The sequence below is a fragment of the Sceloporus undulatus genome, chromosome 3 (assembly GCF_019175285.1).
Source record: "Sceloporus undulatus isolate JIND9_A2432 ecotype Alabama chromosome 3, SceUnd_v1.1, whole genome shotgun sequence".
In the NCBI taxonomy this organism is placed as follows: domain Eukaryota; kingdom Metazoa; phylum Chordata; class Lepidosauria; order Squamata; family Phrynosomatidae; genus Sceloporus; species Sceloporus undulatus.
Genome location: NC_056524.1, coordinates 119330300 through 119347392, shown reverse-complemented (window position 1 = coordinate 119347392; position 17093 = coordinate 119330300).

Genomic DNA, 17093 nt, shown 5'->3' with positions numbered 1-17093 from the left:
CACTTCTGGCCAAACCAGAAAGACCACTTTGATAAAACACTTCTTTGAGGGGGGGACACATTTAAGGATTAATGATATGTTAGCCAATAGTCTCATGATACATGCTTAGCTCCCCTTATTCCCATCCTAACACAGCAGGGTTAAATTGATTCAAGACCGATAATACAACTGGTGGAAGGAGAGGTTAGCTGAAGGGTTTTATTTGAAGAGTACTAATATCTTCAAAAGTATACCCCCCAAACTGCTAAATGTTTAGAAAAAGCCATCAAAATTTCTATCAGATATATTCTCTTTCTCTCTCTCTCTTTCATATGTTCTATTTCAGCAACTGCCAACATCCAGATCATTCCTGATGTTTAATTTCATCATATTTTAAACCAACATAACCTTGACCCAACTTTCAAAACTGTAGTTGTGGAAATTCAGTGATGCAATATAAGGGAGTAGGCTTGATGCAAAGATGGTCCACCAGCAATCCTGCTTTTGAGATCTCCTTGATGAACCCAGAAATCCCCCTTAAGGTGTTTGGTGATCTAGTCTAGCTCTGGAAAATTACATTTAATGCTTGCATACACCCCTAACCTTCTTTGATGATTTTCATACCTGCTCTAAAGCACTGGTAAATCACCTCTAAAATGTTAAGGAAGTGTGTGTGCATATGAAAGCCTGGTGTGCTTTCTCAATGTCAGGGAGTCATCAGCAACCTCAAGCGTCACTGAATTGTTCCAGGAGAGGGAATTTCCTCTGAATGCAAAGTTTCCAATCAAAGGAAATTCCCTCTCCCCAGGCTTTCACACAAACGCGCTTGCTCAACGTTTTAGAGGTGATTTATCATCACTTAAGAGCTGGTATGAAAATTTTCTTTTTCAAAGCTTCTGGCCTATACAGTTAGGATGGGAGGAAATATTGGGAACTGAGTTTCAACACTATATTAATGCTCTACAGGACTGCCCCTGCTATCTGTCCTGAACAAATCTGTTTGGTCTCTGAAGCTGTGTGAGCAGGCTATTGATGCCCTAATACACTGGCAATTTGCCCCTGCTTCCTTAGCTGCCTGAAGTGAAGACAGACAACAACCTGGGATGCACTCCTATTTCAGAGTGGTCCCAGTACGTGCTGCATTTTCCTATGCTGTTTTAGATCCCTTGTTATCCATCTCAGGAGCTTCCTATGTCATGGTTCTGCTGTTGTTTCGGATAACAGTCTGCTCCAATCTGTAAACTCAGACAGAGACATTCAGACTAATTGTAATTGTAATAATAATAGTAATTGCTAAAAATATAACTTTCATTAATGAAAATATGTAATGGAAATTAAATTTGCTTGCTGATCCACATGGGTAATTAAATAATCACATTTGTTTTGCTTCATAGTACAAATTAAACATGCAGTATAATACTACTATATACATTTTGTGAGTTTAATACATGTGCTTTCTGAGAAACCAAAAATTGTGTGCATGCAAGCATGCACACATGGAAGAATTAGATACATGCTGTTGTTGTTTTTAATAAGGCAAAGAAGAAGAAAATCAGAATCTAACAACAACTAGGGCCAACTGAGGTGGTGGTACTGGGAATACGTTTGACTACCTAAGGCATACCCTGATTCATAATCTGATTACTAATCAAATTGACACATTAACAAGAAAGGTTATTCAACAAGACAAAATATCGGTAAATTAAAAGAGAAAGACTCCGAAATATCAAACTCAGATGGCTGTGCCTAAACCCACATCAAAATGCTGCTGCTAATCTTGATACTTATTACTACTAAACAAGCAAAGATATAAAAGATAATTAACATAATAGACTATATAACTTTAGAGGGGTTCCTGTTGTTATGCAAATGGACTTTAAATTTCTTGGACTTAGAAAATCTCCCTATTGCCACATGGCCAGAAGGAGGAAGAGCCTGCCTGAAAAAGATATCCTGCCCATCACTACATCTTTACTAAGGACTGAAACAACACGCAGGCATTGACAAACATCTCAAATTAGTTTTTTTCCCTTCTTCTCCAGGGAAGAAACCTGATGAAGAAGCCCATGGAGCTTTGAAAGCTTGCAACAAGTATATTGTGCATTTCTGTTGGCCAGTAAAGGTATCACTGGTAGATTTTGGTTTGTATTTGCTAAATGGCCAACACAGCTACCCCTGACTGTTTCTATATAACTTTAAAGCCTTGTATTATCCCTGCCCATGAATAATGAGACTGGAAAGTTCTAGTGATAGTCTTGGCTTAGAATGGATGTTAGAGCTGCACATAGGCTTATTTTCCTTATTATTTTTAGTTGGATATATCCAATAGCAATAGCTATAGCAAGTACATTTCTATACCACTTATCAATGCATTTAAGCACTCCCTAAGTAGTTTACAATGTGCAAGGTAACTGCCTCTAACAAGCTGAGTCAACCATGAGCCCTGGCTAGTACTGAGCTCACAACCTTGTGGTTTGTGAGTGAGTGGCTGGAGTAGAGGCATTTAACCACTGTGCCACTAGGGCTCTTATATCCAAATAGATCTAAATAGCTTCAGACTGTTCCATTAAGCTCAAGAATATCTTTGGTCCAATCTGATTTGTTTCAAGACTTGGCTAAATATGTTGTACAAACAGCTTATGTATAGGGATGCTCAAATCTCACAGTTTTCTTTAAAACAAATTAAACATTAAACAAATCAAGAAACACTCAAATTCTATCCTAGCCATATCACGGACTTTACCATGGACTAGCCAGGGTGGTATAGTGGTCCAAGTGTTGGACTATGACCCTGGACACCAGTGTTTGAATCCCTGCTCACCTCTCATGGGTGGCTTTGGGCAATTCACAATCTCTCAGCCTCACAGGATAATGGCATACACCCCCCCCCTTTGAAGAAACATGCCAAGAAAATCCTATGATATGTTCAATTTAGGGTCACCATGAGTTGGAAATGACTTAAAGGCACACAGCAACAAGAACAACAAGAACAACAACCAGTAAGGAACCCTTGAAACCAGAAGCACTGCCATCTTTATGATTACTGTCTAAGCAAAGAGATCAGCCAGCCAGTGGTCTCTGTAGCAAATACGTTGCTCTTCTGAGACACCTAGCCCTACAGGTATATGTACCTTTCATGTCACCTGACATCAGAGAAAGAGAGATGAGAAGTGTGTTCTGGATAATTTTCTACATTGTTTTCAATACAAAGAGGGCCTACAAAAATAACACCAGTTTTGTTCCACTGCACATGTTTCTTGATCTGATCATTTTCTGTCCCTTTAAAGTTAAGGCATTTTAGGAGAGAATTCATCACTCTCAACTCAGATCAATCTGTATTTAAACAGAATTTAGGTCTACTACAGTAATATGACATGACAAGTAGTAAATCTCTGAACAACCACTTCATCCCTCAGGTGGTGTGATGAAGCATGAGGTGGAAAACTATTAAACCAGTACAATGAGAAGAAGTTTAATTTGAAGAAATATTTGGACATGTTCAAATCTTTGGAGCTTTTACCTCACTACCATATCCTAGCAGATAATCAAAATAATGACTTGTTCCCTGCAACTTCCATCTCACTATAACTGGTCAGAATTGCATTCTTCTTATTAAAATCATATTTACTGTCTTAATATTGTGCTTTTTGATTATTTGAAGCCCTTCACAAACTTTATTTCACAAGCATTAGAACTCCCCAAGGCAGATAAGGTTGAGGCATTTTTATTGTATAATCTCATTTATGCTAACAGTACAGATTAAAGTAGGAAGCACAAATCAATGAAAGATTTCCTTGGAAAGCTGAACTTTAAGAACGAAATTTGGTGTACACATTCAGGAGCTTATCACATGAAGAAATAATCCATTTTACCTCTTCCAACTTCAGTGTTATCAGACCTAAATCACCACCAATCTAGCTGCGATGCCACCGCCCAGATGCATCCCAGGATGAAGCCTCGCTCAGCCAGCAATTTTTTGAAATCAGAAACTCTTCAACTTTGAAAAAGTGCTGGCTGAGTGAGGCTTTGACCCAGGATGCTTCCAGGCAATGGCATTGTGGATAGATCAATGGTGATTTACGTCTGATAACATTCAGGGGCATCCTGGATCTTGAATTAAAGGCAGAAGAGGTAAAATTGATTATTTCTTCATGTGATAAGCTCCTCATTTGGAAATCCCAGCTCAATCCACAGACATACACATCATTTTCAAGGAATGTACAGAATATATGACAATTTCGAGGACCATTCCTTCTAGCAAACTGCACACCAAATGAGGACTTAAAACACTTCTCCACTTGTTCAACTTCTTTTAATTGCACTTGCAGCTTCTTTCAGGACTTTGATGCACAATCTGTATGCATGGATTATCCCTGTCATAAAAGATTACACCAGTATTTGTTCATATTGTATGAAATGTTTATACCATCAGGATTAGCTGTTGGCTGGATAATGTGAATAGGTAGTCCACAACAAGTGCTTCCCCCTTCTAGGATGGTAGCTCACCTGCCACTGAATCCATGCCTGGAAATACCATATTTAGAACATGGTTCCTTAAACACAAAATTTTAATACATCTCCCTATCAGTTCTCTAAATGCAACCCACAAGCAAATACACTTTTATTTCTGCAGTATCTAGCAGTGAATTCTTTTGAATGGAAGTGAAAATGCATTGCTTACTTTTACTTCTATATTTTAATGTTCTTCAGTCTTGATTTCTTTTCTTCCAAATATGAACATGATGTGTGAATGTTATACATTATTTGAAAAGACCTGAAAGGACTTCCAGCTCTCATCATATGCATTGGCCAAATTCAGTTGTTCAAGCTGTTCATAGTATGGGGATTTCTTTCTATAAATATTCTATAAATGTTTAAAAAATGAAAAGCCTGGCAGGGGGAAAAAGTGACTTCCCAACTGTTCACTAATACGAAGGATTTAAGGTCAAAGCTTTCAGAATTAGAGGCCTTGCAGACAGGCCCAAAGTGACAGCCTGCAGCCATCTCTTTTACAGCCAGATTGGGGCAACCGCACACTGTGGCCCCGATCTGGCCCTAGAAAAGGCACAATAGTTGTGGCACTGCTGCTTTGCGGCACTAAGTGCTGCATCTTGTGGACACAGCACCAGAGGAGCACTATGATGCTGTGTGCTGTGCGCTTGGTGTGCAGCGTCACACTGCCCTGGGGGCAGAGCTGGGATGTGCATCATATGCATGCTATGCCCTGTCTCCGCCCCCAACCCGGCCTTTAAGGCCAGTCTGCACAGGGCCTTAAACACTGAAAGCTCTGTGCCTTTTCCACATTTCTTCATTCATTTTTTAAAAAGTTCTCAAACTCTTTCCATCCTAAATATGAATATTACTTATGGTATTTTTTTAAAAAAAAATTCTTACCCATCCCTACTTGTGACCCATCATCCCAATGCTTTAATTTTCCAATTAGCAGCTTTTAATGGAGTGGAGGAAAGGAAACCAAATTTGTGACATCAGGACACATGTAATGTCTATTACATATTATACAAAATGAAAAGAGATTACTTAGGCAAGGACCCTTTCTGGTGGTTGCCAGCATTCGATGTCATCCCTCATTTGGCCCAAAAATCAATGTTTCAAAAGGATGAAAGAGGGAAAACCAAGTTACAAAGAAAAAATAACTATGGCTTTTTATGTACTTGCTTGCAATACTTATTCTGCTTTATTCTAAAAGGTTAATAATGTATGGAAGAATTCATGTTACTTTCTGAACTGGCATGTTTTTGATTTATTATAGTTTTCTGCATGGAAAGGGATTTGTACACACCGGAAATGTCCCTAGCTTGATTGAAGGTACCACTTGCAATAAACACCCACACACAGATGCGCACACACATAAAAATTAAAGTGAAAGAAATCATGAAAAGAAAACGATTTAAACTTTGGGAGAACAGAAGTTCCACTACAAACAGTGAAGCTGTTTTAATTTTTCAAAAAAGAAAATAATACAACCAGAAAGAATCCCAGCTTGTTTTGATATTTCAAAGGACTTAACATATATTTATTTGCAACTTGCTTCTTTTTTAAAGTAGGAAAACAAAGACTGTTTTAACAACTCAAATATAAAGCAATGTGGAACTAATTAGGATTCAAAAATATCCATAGCACCTATACAAAGACCAGATGCCTTCAATTATGTATTCTGTGGTTGTTGATGCCGGAAATATTTTGCTTTTATAGCCTAGGAAATGAAAACAAGCTGAATGTTTGCCAAATGTTGTGTCACTGCAACACTGTGTGTGACTACAACACTTGTGTGCGACTACAAATGTGGCTTCTTGGTTCTCTCTTTCATGGAAAGCCAAAAACATTAGTAGAACTTGATGTCTGAAAGAATTTGCGTGACTTTTAAGCCCATGTTATATGGAAGGCTTTCAGAGTGAAGGATTATGAAAGAACTCCACTCTTCATCTCTCAAACTGTGTGAAACACCAAAAATGTCCATGTTTGAAAGAAGGCAGGGGAATAATCAATAGCCTACATTCAGAAGAAAACTGACACAGCTATGGAAGGACCAGCTAATGAAATGATTTGTCTGGCTTCATATCCCAAGGACAAAGCAGTCATTTACACTTTGAAGTGGAACGCTTCAGAGATCATACAAACATAGCCTATGATGGAATCAACCATCAGATTCTGAGTACTACTTTTGTTTTTGTAAACAAAGATCCAGTAAATCCATTTTAAAAGGTTGGTAATATGTGTAGAAATGCAGGCATTGTATAGATGTCCTGCATGACCTTTATGACTTTGTGGCTTGTACCACTGCCCCCATCTTAGTGCCTGGAGAGGAATGAGAATGGGAGGAGTTTGGGGCACAATCAGATTGCAAGCCATCCATTAGAACCTTCACATCCAAAACCCAAACTGGAAGTGACTGTTTAGTCCCTTTGCATTTCATTTCCCCCTGTTTATGATATTCAAACCTTTATTTCATCATGTTTTTAGACTGTAGTCTACAGCATCTACTGTGAGGAAAATGTAATCCAACAGGCCCACCAAAGTTGTCCATCGCTGTTGTATGCAGTAAAAGCCAGGGTACAAAGAGAGGAGAAAGTCACAATATCAGAGGAAATGGAGAGAAGGAAAGGGGTTCCATTTGAAAAGATCACAGGAAAATAAGAACAGCCATGCTAGAGCAGTTCGAAAGCCTGTCTGGTGAAGCATTTTGTTTGTACAATGGCCCAAAAGATGGACAGGAAAGCAAGTGCAATCTTCATTTAATATATCCCAGAAAATGCTGTAGAGATCCATACTGCTTCTAGTAATCAAGGGGATATAGCGTTAATAAAAGCCAAACATGCCATTCACAACAGTTGAAATCAACCAGTTAGCACCAAAGTCATGAAAATCCACATATGTTAGCCAAATTATTCATCAGAACAAACACACAGCTGCCAGCTCAAACAGCCGACTGCCTAGTCCAGTTGCTGCAAATACAACCCCTTGCATTTTTCCTGCACTTTAGTAGTAGTAGCCAACTATGTGGGCCAATATGTTATTTTAGATGTTATATAAGAGATGCAGTAGAACAGCAGTGGAAATATTATTGTTTTTACTGGGCTATAGCATAGGTTTTAATGTTTTAGTGTTACTGCTGACTCTCATGAGTCGGGGAGTTCACTAACCACACCATTTAATTCAGTGATTCAGAAAACAGACCAATCTCAATGCCATGCAATTTAACTAAATCCAAATCTCTATCTCAGAAAAGAAATCTAAGTATTATTGCTTCCCACTGCATCACTATATTTGAAAATAACAAACAACTATAACTTTCCCTACTTACTTTGGGGAAAATGATATCTGCAGTTCCAGTAATATCTTTTGAGAGTATTGTTTTTACCACACACTGGCAAAATAGGTGCAGAGTTTCTTGTTTTGAAAATACATGCTTCTAAAGTTTGATTTCTCTCTTAAATGGAATATCATTTATTTTTTTTAATAAAAAAACCTCTTGGCAGAACTAAGCTGTCTTTGCCAGGGTAGTCAATCTATCTCTGGACCATTTCAAGAGAATGGACACAGGAGGTTTGTGCAAAAACAGCATTTACATACTACAGGACAAAAACAGATTAATTTTGTGGGGTTGTCAGCTTTTATGAAAGTGTTACATAATATGCAAAATCTGGAAAATGAATTACAGATGGAAAAATAGATATTGATTTCTTAGTGGAAGAGTCTATGTATAAGGGAGAATATTTAGGGCTTTTTGAGGGGAGAAGGGTATGATCTGCTTTCCCTTACATATCTTCATATATGTTTTTTCCACAATTTGTATGAAGATGTTCCATGTCACATGGTTGTTCTTAACCAGGAAAAATACACAATTTTAGAATGGTAGGTGCAAGAGCTAGGGGTTTATGAATACAAATGTTTTGTTTTGTTTCTGGTCACTTGACATCAGCATCACAGATAGTGCGACAACAGTGTTATCCTTACATGGAAAATTTGGGGAAAGTGCATCATTCCCCCCCCCCCGATACATCTGTCCCTCCTAACACCGATGACCAACAAAATATTAATGGATGTTTAGACTGAGGGTTGTTTTTTTTGTCCAGTTTGCAGATATTCTGCTACACTACAAACATGCCCCAAATCTCTTCAAATCATCTGGAGTTGGTATTCATCAGAATTCAAAATACACTGCTACTTTTAATCTTATTACAATGACATTTTATGGCTTGATATTATGCTTATCCCCAGCCTTGTGGACTGAAGAGAAGCATTTAAAAATAAAAACAGCGAGGGCCATTGAGAGGAGGGGGTGGGGCTTAGCCTGCTTGAGGCTTACCTTCCCAATCCCCACTCAGTTGAAAGCAAACACTGGTGCAGGAAGGCCTCATCCGCCCTTGTCTGCCCAGTGCATCATTCGTGGGAGCTGCTTAGCCAGCGTGGGATCGGTGGTGCAGCCTGGAGAGGCTTGGGGCTGTGGCCAGATCAGGGCCAGCTTTGTTGCCATCCGATTAGCTCTGGGGGCTGATCAGCTAGCACGGGATCTGTGGCGAGGCTGGGAGAGGCTTGGGGGCAGCGGATGGAGCAAAGCCTATGTCCCTGGGGAGCCTGTGAGCTCCCAAGAACATGGATCTGGGACAGTTGACGGCTGTGCCTGGATTGCAGCGGTGATCACTGGCATGCCTCCTTGCTCCGTGGCTGCATGTGTGGCTGGTGCAAGTACAGGGTTAATACCAATATTACCAGGTAGCCATTTTGTGATGAGAGGCCATTTTGTTGTGGGTGCGGGGCCACCTTGTGCTCTTCTTCCCTTTCTTTTTGTTAAGCAGCTTCTACCCAGGACAGTTTTTGTATGGGAGTCCGTCACTAAACATTCTACAATTTATCGTCTAATTCCTTATAAGCCAGTTATTGGTACATTTACATCTTCATTTATATACCATTTCATACTGAATTAACCGTGTCTAAACAGTTTACAACTGTTAGCCAATTGCCCCCAACAATCTGGGTACATTGATAGTTACTGAGTTAGGGCTGGTGGATGTTATATATTACCGGATTATTAGATAGTCCCTCAGAACTTAGGTGTTTGATTTATTCCTTTCTCTTGACGCTTACAATAATAACACCACCACCACCACCACCACCACCCCCAAAAAGGAAAAGGGGGCATTAAAGACAAAGGTCCAACCACAAAGGTCCCATCCAAGTGAGTTCAGGTAGTTCACTCTGATGATGACAGCGATAACAAAATTCCATGGGTGTGTGTGTGGTATCTAGGTTACAAGAATTGGAATCATAAAGGGCTAGATACGTTCCACTGGCACTGTCTGGGCAACTAAAGTCTTGGACCAGAGGATGATATTTAATGAGCTATACTCTTGTCTTAACGCCCTAGAACAATTACGTGCCCAGGACGATGGTTCTGCACATTCTGCGGGTTGAGATGCACCTATGCAGGAGACGGCTGAGAGTCACGTGCTGCTGCAGATGATCAAGTGCCAGGCAGTTTATCAGGTGAGGCTTCTGCAAGACAGTTTTCATCACCTCAGATTATGTGGCCATGGAAGCTTGGCCAGCTCCATGCAGTTACTCAACCTACCCCTACATTTGGGGATCCTATGACTACTGGGCTTTATACCATCAGGATTTGCATATAACATGTAGGCTTTTAAAAGTGAGGATTTATGCTATCGCTGATACAACCCCATACATTCAGAAGAAGGAGTTTCCTCAGGACAGAAAATTTAATATATCATCCTATGTCTATTCCAAACCATTTAACTATAAGTTCCTACCCTCCCCACACACACACTGATGCAATTTCCATCATTGGAAAATGTTCATGTTTGTTCAAAAACACAAACATGCCAAGATATGTGAAATGGCCACAAAGAAGCACAGCTCTCCAACATTATTACTACTTCAAGCACCACAATGCACAGACAGATGGACTACAAAAATAATGCAGTATGGCTGGTAGATCCCCTTAGGCTGGTTGGTACTTTTATATTTCAGGGGAAGTAGAACAGATGCTTATAGCATGTAACCATCAAGAAGAGAGCGTTAGAAACAAAACATAAGGGAATGTAAATAATGGGGGTTGAGGGAAAAACTAGACCTGATATCTTTTTTAAAAAATTACGATTGACCAATCACTTTCCTTTTGCACAGTCAGTAAGGAGGTCCTCCATTCCATTCCTCATGGAATGTAGTCTACAGTAAAGTAGAGATAGAAATGAGCAAGGCTTCTGTTTTTTGTAAACTAGGCATGAGGGAAGAGAGAATGGCAGCTTTAAACATTATTATTTTATTATTATTAAACTTTATTTCTATAGCACTGTAATTATACACAGCGCTGTACAAAGTCGGTAAAATGAGGAGTAAATAAAAGCCTGCCCAAGGCGTACATTCTAAGATAATAACAATTAAAAGAGGAATAGATAAAATTACTCCTCATCACTCCTCAAACAGCTCCCTGAAACCCTCATTTAAAATAAAAAAGAAAACAACAACAACAAAAAACAAATAATTTTTAGGCAGCCTGAAAAAGAAGAGAAAAACCTTTGAAACAAAACTTCTGCCTCTCTAGTTGGAACATAAACTTGGAGTCTGGTTATATTGATAGATTTTCCCTGAATTCTTATTGATATTATTCAATCAGACTTTGTGCTATATCCTTTGACTGTTTTTGCTACATCTGTACTCGCTATTAATGCTACCCCCTTTCTTCTTTGATTAAAATGTTTAATATGCTCAATTCCTGCCCACTTTAGGTCACTCACCTTAAGTACTGGAATATTTATACATTCCATTTTATCTTTTACGATGCCCAGCTTCCTCTGATTCATGTTCCTAACATTTCGTGTTCCTTTAATATGTGTTTCACATATTCTTAGGATTTTCCTTTCACTTCTGAGCACTTCAACAGCTGAATGTCCCAGCTTGAACTCAGCTGCCTCATTAGCCACAGTGCTACTCCCAGTTGACCCTGCTGTATCCCAGTAGCTTGTTGAGTGCTTCCAATTTGGGAGTGTTAATTTCTGGAACTATATCTTATTTTAGTTTCAATTGTCTCATCACCAGGGTTTTCATGGTTTTAAAAAAAAAAACATTGAAAAGGATTGTCCATGCCTCCTTCTGTGCAGCTCTAAGTGTTAGCTATGGTGTCACTGTCCTTGTCTCTGAGATCCTCTGCCATTTAGCAATTGCTTCAGCGGGTCTACTGTCGCTAGGTGTAGCAACTGGATTTAGGCCTATTTCTGAGAAAACATTGCTAAGGAGTTCAGCTTTCTAACCTGACTTTCTACCATCTGAGTCTGGTACCCACTCTCTTTTGTGAGTTACCACCGATTATGTAAGTGAACACTTTTTTGTATAAGGAAAGACAATTTGGCATCCAGCTCAGGATTCATTGGTTCCCTTAAGCTTAAATTGTCACAGTAGCTTCCGCCAAATGGATTTTCTCACCAACACTGCATTTTTGTGATCTGTTTCTCTATGTGTCTCCTTTTTCCCCAGTCACTCTCTCTCTCTCTCTCTCTCTCTTTCATGCATCGACAGAATCACAGGATTCATGCCATTGTAGAGAGTCTTAATGTCACTATCTGGAGCTTTCTGACTCGGTTGTTCCTCCACTTTGTCACTTCACCTATCTTCGCTATGCATATAAGGAAGAGAAGACAAGGTTAGGGTGAGGGAAGGGAAGTCTCTGTGGCTCCATTTCTTCTATTGTCCACTTCTAGGTCAGTGGACAACAGTTTCTTGAAGAGAAAGAGGCCTAGTGAAGGGTCAAATGCCCAGGGCTCTTCCAGAAACCTGAATCAGTATAGAATCACTGGTGTAGCACTGGCCTAATTCCAGTCACCTTGAGGTGGTAATTCTGTGAGAGATTTGCATAGTAAACCCTGAAGGGAGATACTTTGCATTTGAGTAGACTGTGCTGGACTCAGTAAGTAGGCTGACTGTGTAAGGAAGCTCCTTAATATTTAGCAATAACACCAAATCCTTTCATACAGCATAATGGGTGGTTTTAATTTTTTCCTTTTTCTATATGGAATCTATCTTAGTTTTCTGCATAGGCTCCTGCCATTCATTTCAGCAAACATCAACCATAAATCCACAGATCAGTCTTCCTTAGGTTATAGTTTTACAATAGCAGTTCTCAGCTTTTCTAGCCTAGCTGATAGCATCTGATAAATCATTATGTTTACCACTTGAACAATTTGCTTTAAAAAGTGGTAATGGCACCAATTTATTTTTCTTGGTAGTTTTAGCACATCATTACAATCCATGTATTATATCTTCCGAATATGTTATCTTTGCCTCATTATCCCATGATCTGGATTGGAAAATAGATTATCACTGCAATTTGTGAAGAATAACTCTTACATCTTTTGTTTGTTTAATTTAAAATCACCTTATACCACTTGTCAGCTTTCCTTGCAGGATTTCCTTTAATAACTTAGAATATCAAGTGATAGAGAGGGAAAACAGAGAACTGGGAAGGACGGAAGAAAGGAATAAAAAGAAAAGTTTAAAAATAGCAGTGGATGAAAAATTATCTGTGCTACATTTTAAAACAGATTTGTATAATTCCGAAATCCTAGATTCAAATGCAAAACCAAGTGCAACTTGGTAGTTATAAATCACATCCTTCTGAGCTTGCTGTGCATTCTTCAACGGAAGGAAAGCATAGGAAATGACAACATGGACAAACTATAAAAATCTATGCATATGAAGCAATAAAATAAAGTGTACATATTCTTTACATTAGGTATAGAGAACTATTTTGTTCCCATGGTCGGAATGTTCCCCTGGAACCAAACCAGAAATCCTAATGATATCATAGTGTGGGTTCTGCTCCCCTTGGTCCCACTTCAACTAGATATAGGTCTACAACCCATACCTTACCAAATTGTTGTTTCCAGTTTCTCCATGCACAGAAAGGTACAGCACTCCTTGGCTCAGAATGTACAGAAAAGCCCCTTTGCACACTCCTTTGAAGCATGAACAGAACCCTCAGTTTATAACTAATCACTGATTAGAAATAACATGGGGATCCACCTCAAACAATTTCCTAATGGGGATGGAGAGAAGGAGGGACAATTGTCACCTCCAGTTTCTGACTAGAGAAGCTTCCATACTGATCAAAAACAAAACAAAAAGAACAACAAACCACCCTCATTCTCACCTTGCATTTTTCTTCTCAGCAGGAATCTCATAGCTACCTCATTAAGTTCACAAACACAAAGCACTTTGAAGTGACATTGGCACTACTAGCCACAGATTTTCTCCTGGCAAACTCATCATTTTCCCCCTCCCAGCATACATCAACCTAGCAGTCAATCACCCTTAGACTTTCCTGGCCAGTCTATAAACCATTTTGCACTTGGATGCCTCTCCTTCCAAACCTCTTTCCCCCTTTGCCACCCCAGTGAGGTGGAGGGAGGATTGTAAATGTACACACACATATAAACACACAAAACAAAACAAAAATATTTCTGAACATGTGCAGCCATGAGATCAGCAGAGAGAAGTTAAATCAGACAACTCTCTCCCTCTTCCTACCCTCGTTCTCTTCCTACCTTCCCTGCAAATGTGTGGAGAAAGCAGTCAGTTGAAAAGGGGTGAGACAATCATATTACAGAGTGTGTGTAAATACAGTGATCAGAGGAAAGAGGTTTTCTGCTGAAATCCAGAGTAAATCATGATGTTTTCCCCCTCTGGATTAAAGTGCCAGAAAATTCCTGGATTTGACCTGATCATCTTGTATGTCATGTGGATAGTCTGCAGTGAAAACAAAGTGGTACCATTTTATGTGATACGTGTAGACAATCCCAAAGACATTAAAGACAACATAGGTGTTCCACTTGCCTTTCCAGGTTGGGAGAGAAAGGAAGAGCCTTTGGAGAGGAAAGTTGCTGTTTATATTTAGAACACAAGGGCGGGATACAAACCGCCGCTTTGCAGCGCTTCCCTGCCGCCGCCGTTTGCTCCGCGCGGGAGCTGCAGCAGCCAAACCGCGCGGCTCCCGCGCGGAGCAAAAAAGAAGCTCCATTTTGGAGCTTCTTCTTGCGGCGCCTCTATGACGTCATAGGCGCCGCGACACGTCTGGACGCTATGCGTCCAGTACGTAAAGATGGCGGCGCCCATGTGGAAGCGGCGCCACCATCTTGTACGTATAGGATACGTACTAGGATTAGGGGGGTGCGGAAGCACCACCCCTTCCTAACCCTAGTACGTATTCTATACGTACTATATGGCGGTTTGTATCCCGCCAAGGTATCTATTAAGACCCTATTTTTTGCTTCCTAAATCAGTTATAATACTGTTTTGCTCAACTTGTACTATAATTTACTATCAATTGTATTTGACTATAATATACTATGAACTGTCTTTGATTAACTCATTCAAAGTGAAAGAAGCAAACAGAAACAAGAACAGTTTTATCTGTGTTTTTGGACTGGATTATTTTCCCATTTGTTGACATGCTTGGAGCAGAAAAAGAATATGGAAATGCTGACACTGTCATAACTTCATTCTTGGATGTGCCATCATTTTTCAAAGTATCAGTACCTCACAACCACTGGGAGCAGCTGCTGTCTTCAGAATTGAGAATCTATTTCTTCAATAATTTCATTCTGAAAGGAAGCAATGAGTTGTTTTAGCCATGGTCTTCCTGCTGTGAAAACATCTTTATAAAGAACTTTGTAACTTTCAAAGATTTTCAACTGTCCCATTCATCGGAGTTTCCTAATACTCTGTAACATATTTTTAAACCATTTTCCAGCTATTTTCAAATGTTCTTTCCAACTCTATCCACAATAAGTGAAGAGTGCAGCTGCCAAGGTAACCAAGGTATTTTGCCTTAGGGAAAGCAGCTCTGGTATCATTATTGGATGCATGAGAGTAGATGATGGTACCTTAGATGTGATCAGACGGTGTGGCTGCCTCCGTTAGCAGCTACTGTTATGGTCACAACTGTGTGCGCCACATGACCTGCTCTTCACCTTCGAAATTAATCAGTTGTCCCATCACCAGTGTTCAAATAAGATTCAATTGGTAATCTTCAGATCTGCCAACTGTCAGATTTTTGACATGAAATGAGGTAAAATCACCATCTTGTTTTCACTTTCATCTCTAGAAGACCACTGGTATGGTTGTCCCACTCTGCTGATAGGGCTCCATATGACTGTGGTTTCTACTGTGCCAAAAGTCACCAGTTGTAACTCTTTCCAATATGGAAAGCTTATAGAGCTGGTATTGCTCAGATGTGTTTGCTCTGTTCTTTCATTCAGTGTTAGGTCAGACATGAGAGCAGCTGAAGCATAAAATGAAAATAACGATGAAAAAAGTTCTTTTACTTTAAAGATGCCTGAAAGTTAGAGGATTGATACAAATTACAGAAGTTTTCCCAAAACAATCATAACTACATGCAATCAGTTGTTATTTTCATAAATTGTTGCCAGACTGTCCAGTTCTCAAAGTCCTAGGGAGACTGAAAACCTGGTTGAAAGTAAGAAGTGCTGTAAATATACTATGGCAATATATAAGGATCAGGATCTCCCTATTCATTCTTCTCTTCTTGTATGATTTTCTTGTACCATTAATATCTTTCGGAATTCACTTGGGCGATATGACCATAAAACTGCCTAGAAATAAATGAGTTTTGTTTTGCCTTCTGCACACCTCATTTTCTTCAATACATTTCCAAGCTATTCTGTTCTATTATGTTTTGTCTAAGATGGTCTAACATACCCTACACTAACGGGAGCTTTAAGTAATTGAAGCAGTAAGCTGAATAACTTAAATGCACAATACATCAGACAGAGTAAGTTCTATTTTACAATGCATTCATCTAAAGAAGAAATTCAGGGAGTTGTGTGTATGTACTTCAAAACAGCAAGTTACATCACTGAAGATATTCCACATAAATATTTTTAAAGCTCTTAAAGCAATAGGAATAAAATTTCAAGGAGATCTTGCTCGACAACAATTAAATGTCTAAACAGAATACCCATATTAGGTGGTAATATGCCTCTAAATAAAAGATGCTGGAGACAATTAATGAATCAGCAACTGGCTGGTTAATTTAAAAGTGAAATATGGAGCAGAAGAAAAAAATATTTTGAACTTTGCCTAAATCTCTAGGAACCAAGCACACCAGGAGGCTCATACTGGATCAGTAATGTGTTGGTGATCTCTAAGTTATCCCATGGCTTTCAATGGGAGTAAAGTGTAAATAATTTGGGGTCAAACCACATCTTGTGTTCTATGCAAGCCCTGCAGCTCCATTTGTTTGTTACTTACAGGTACAGGGGATGAATTAAACTGTACCATGGAGGGGAAGGTTTAATTCTTCCCTTCGTCAGCTACAACTGAACGAAATCCTATTGATGTTAATTAGGTTTGTTTTTTGTTTTTTTACAGTCATTAGCTGGCATATTGCAGGAGATAAATTTCAATGGTCATGGCTATGTCAGTGTCAATGACTCTCAAAATATCCGGTTTGGACTAGATTTCCACATTTAGTTCTGAGCAGGAGAAAGCAGGAGAAACAGCACACACTGATATATATATATATATATATATATATATATATATATATATATATACACACACAC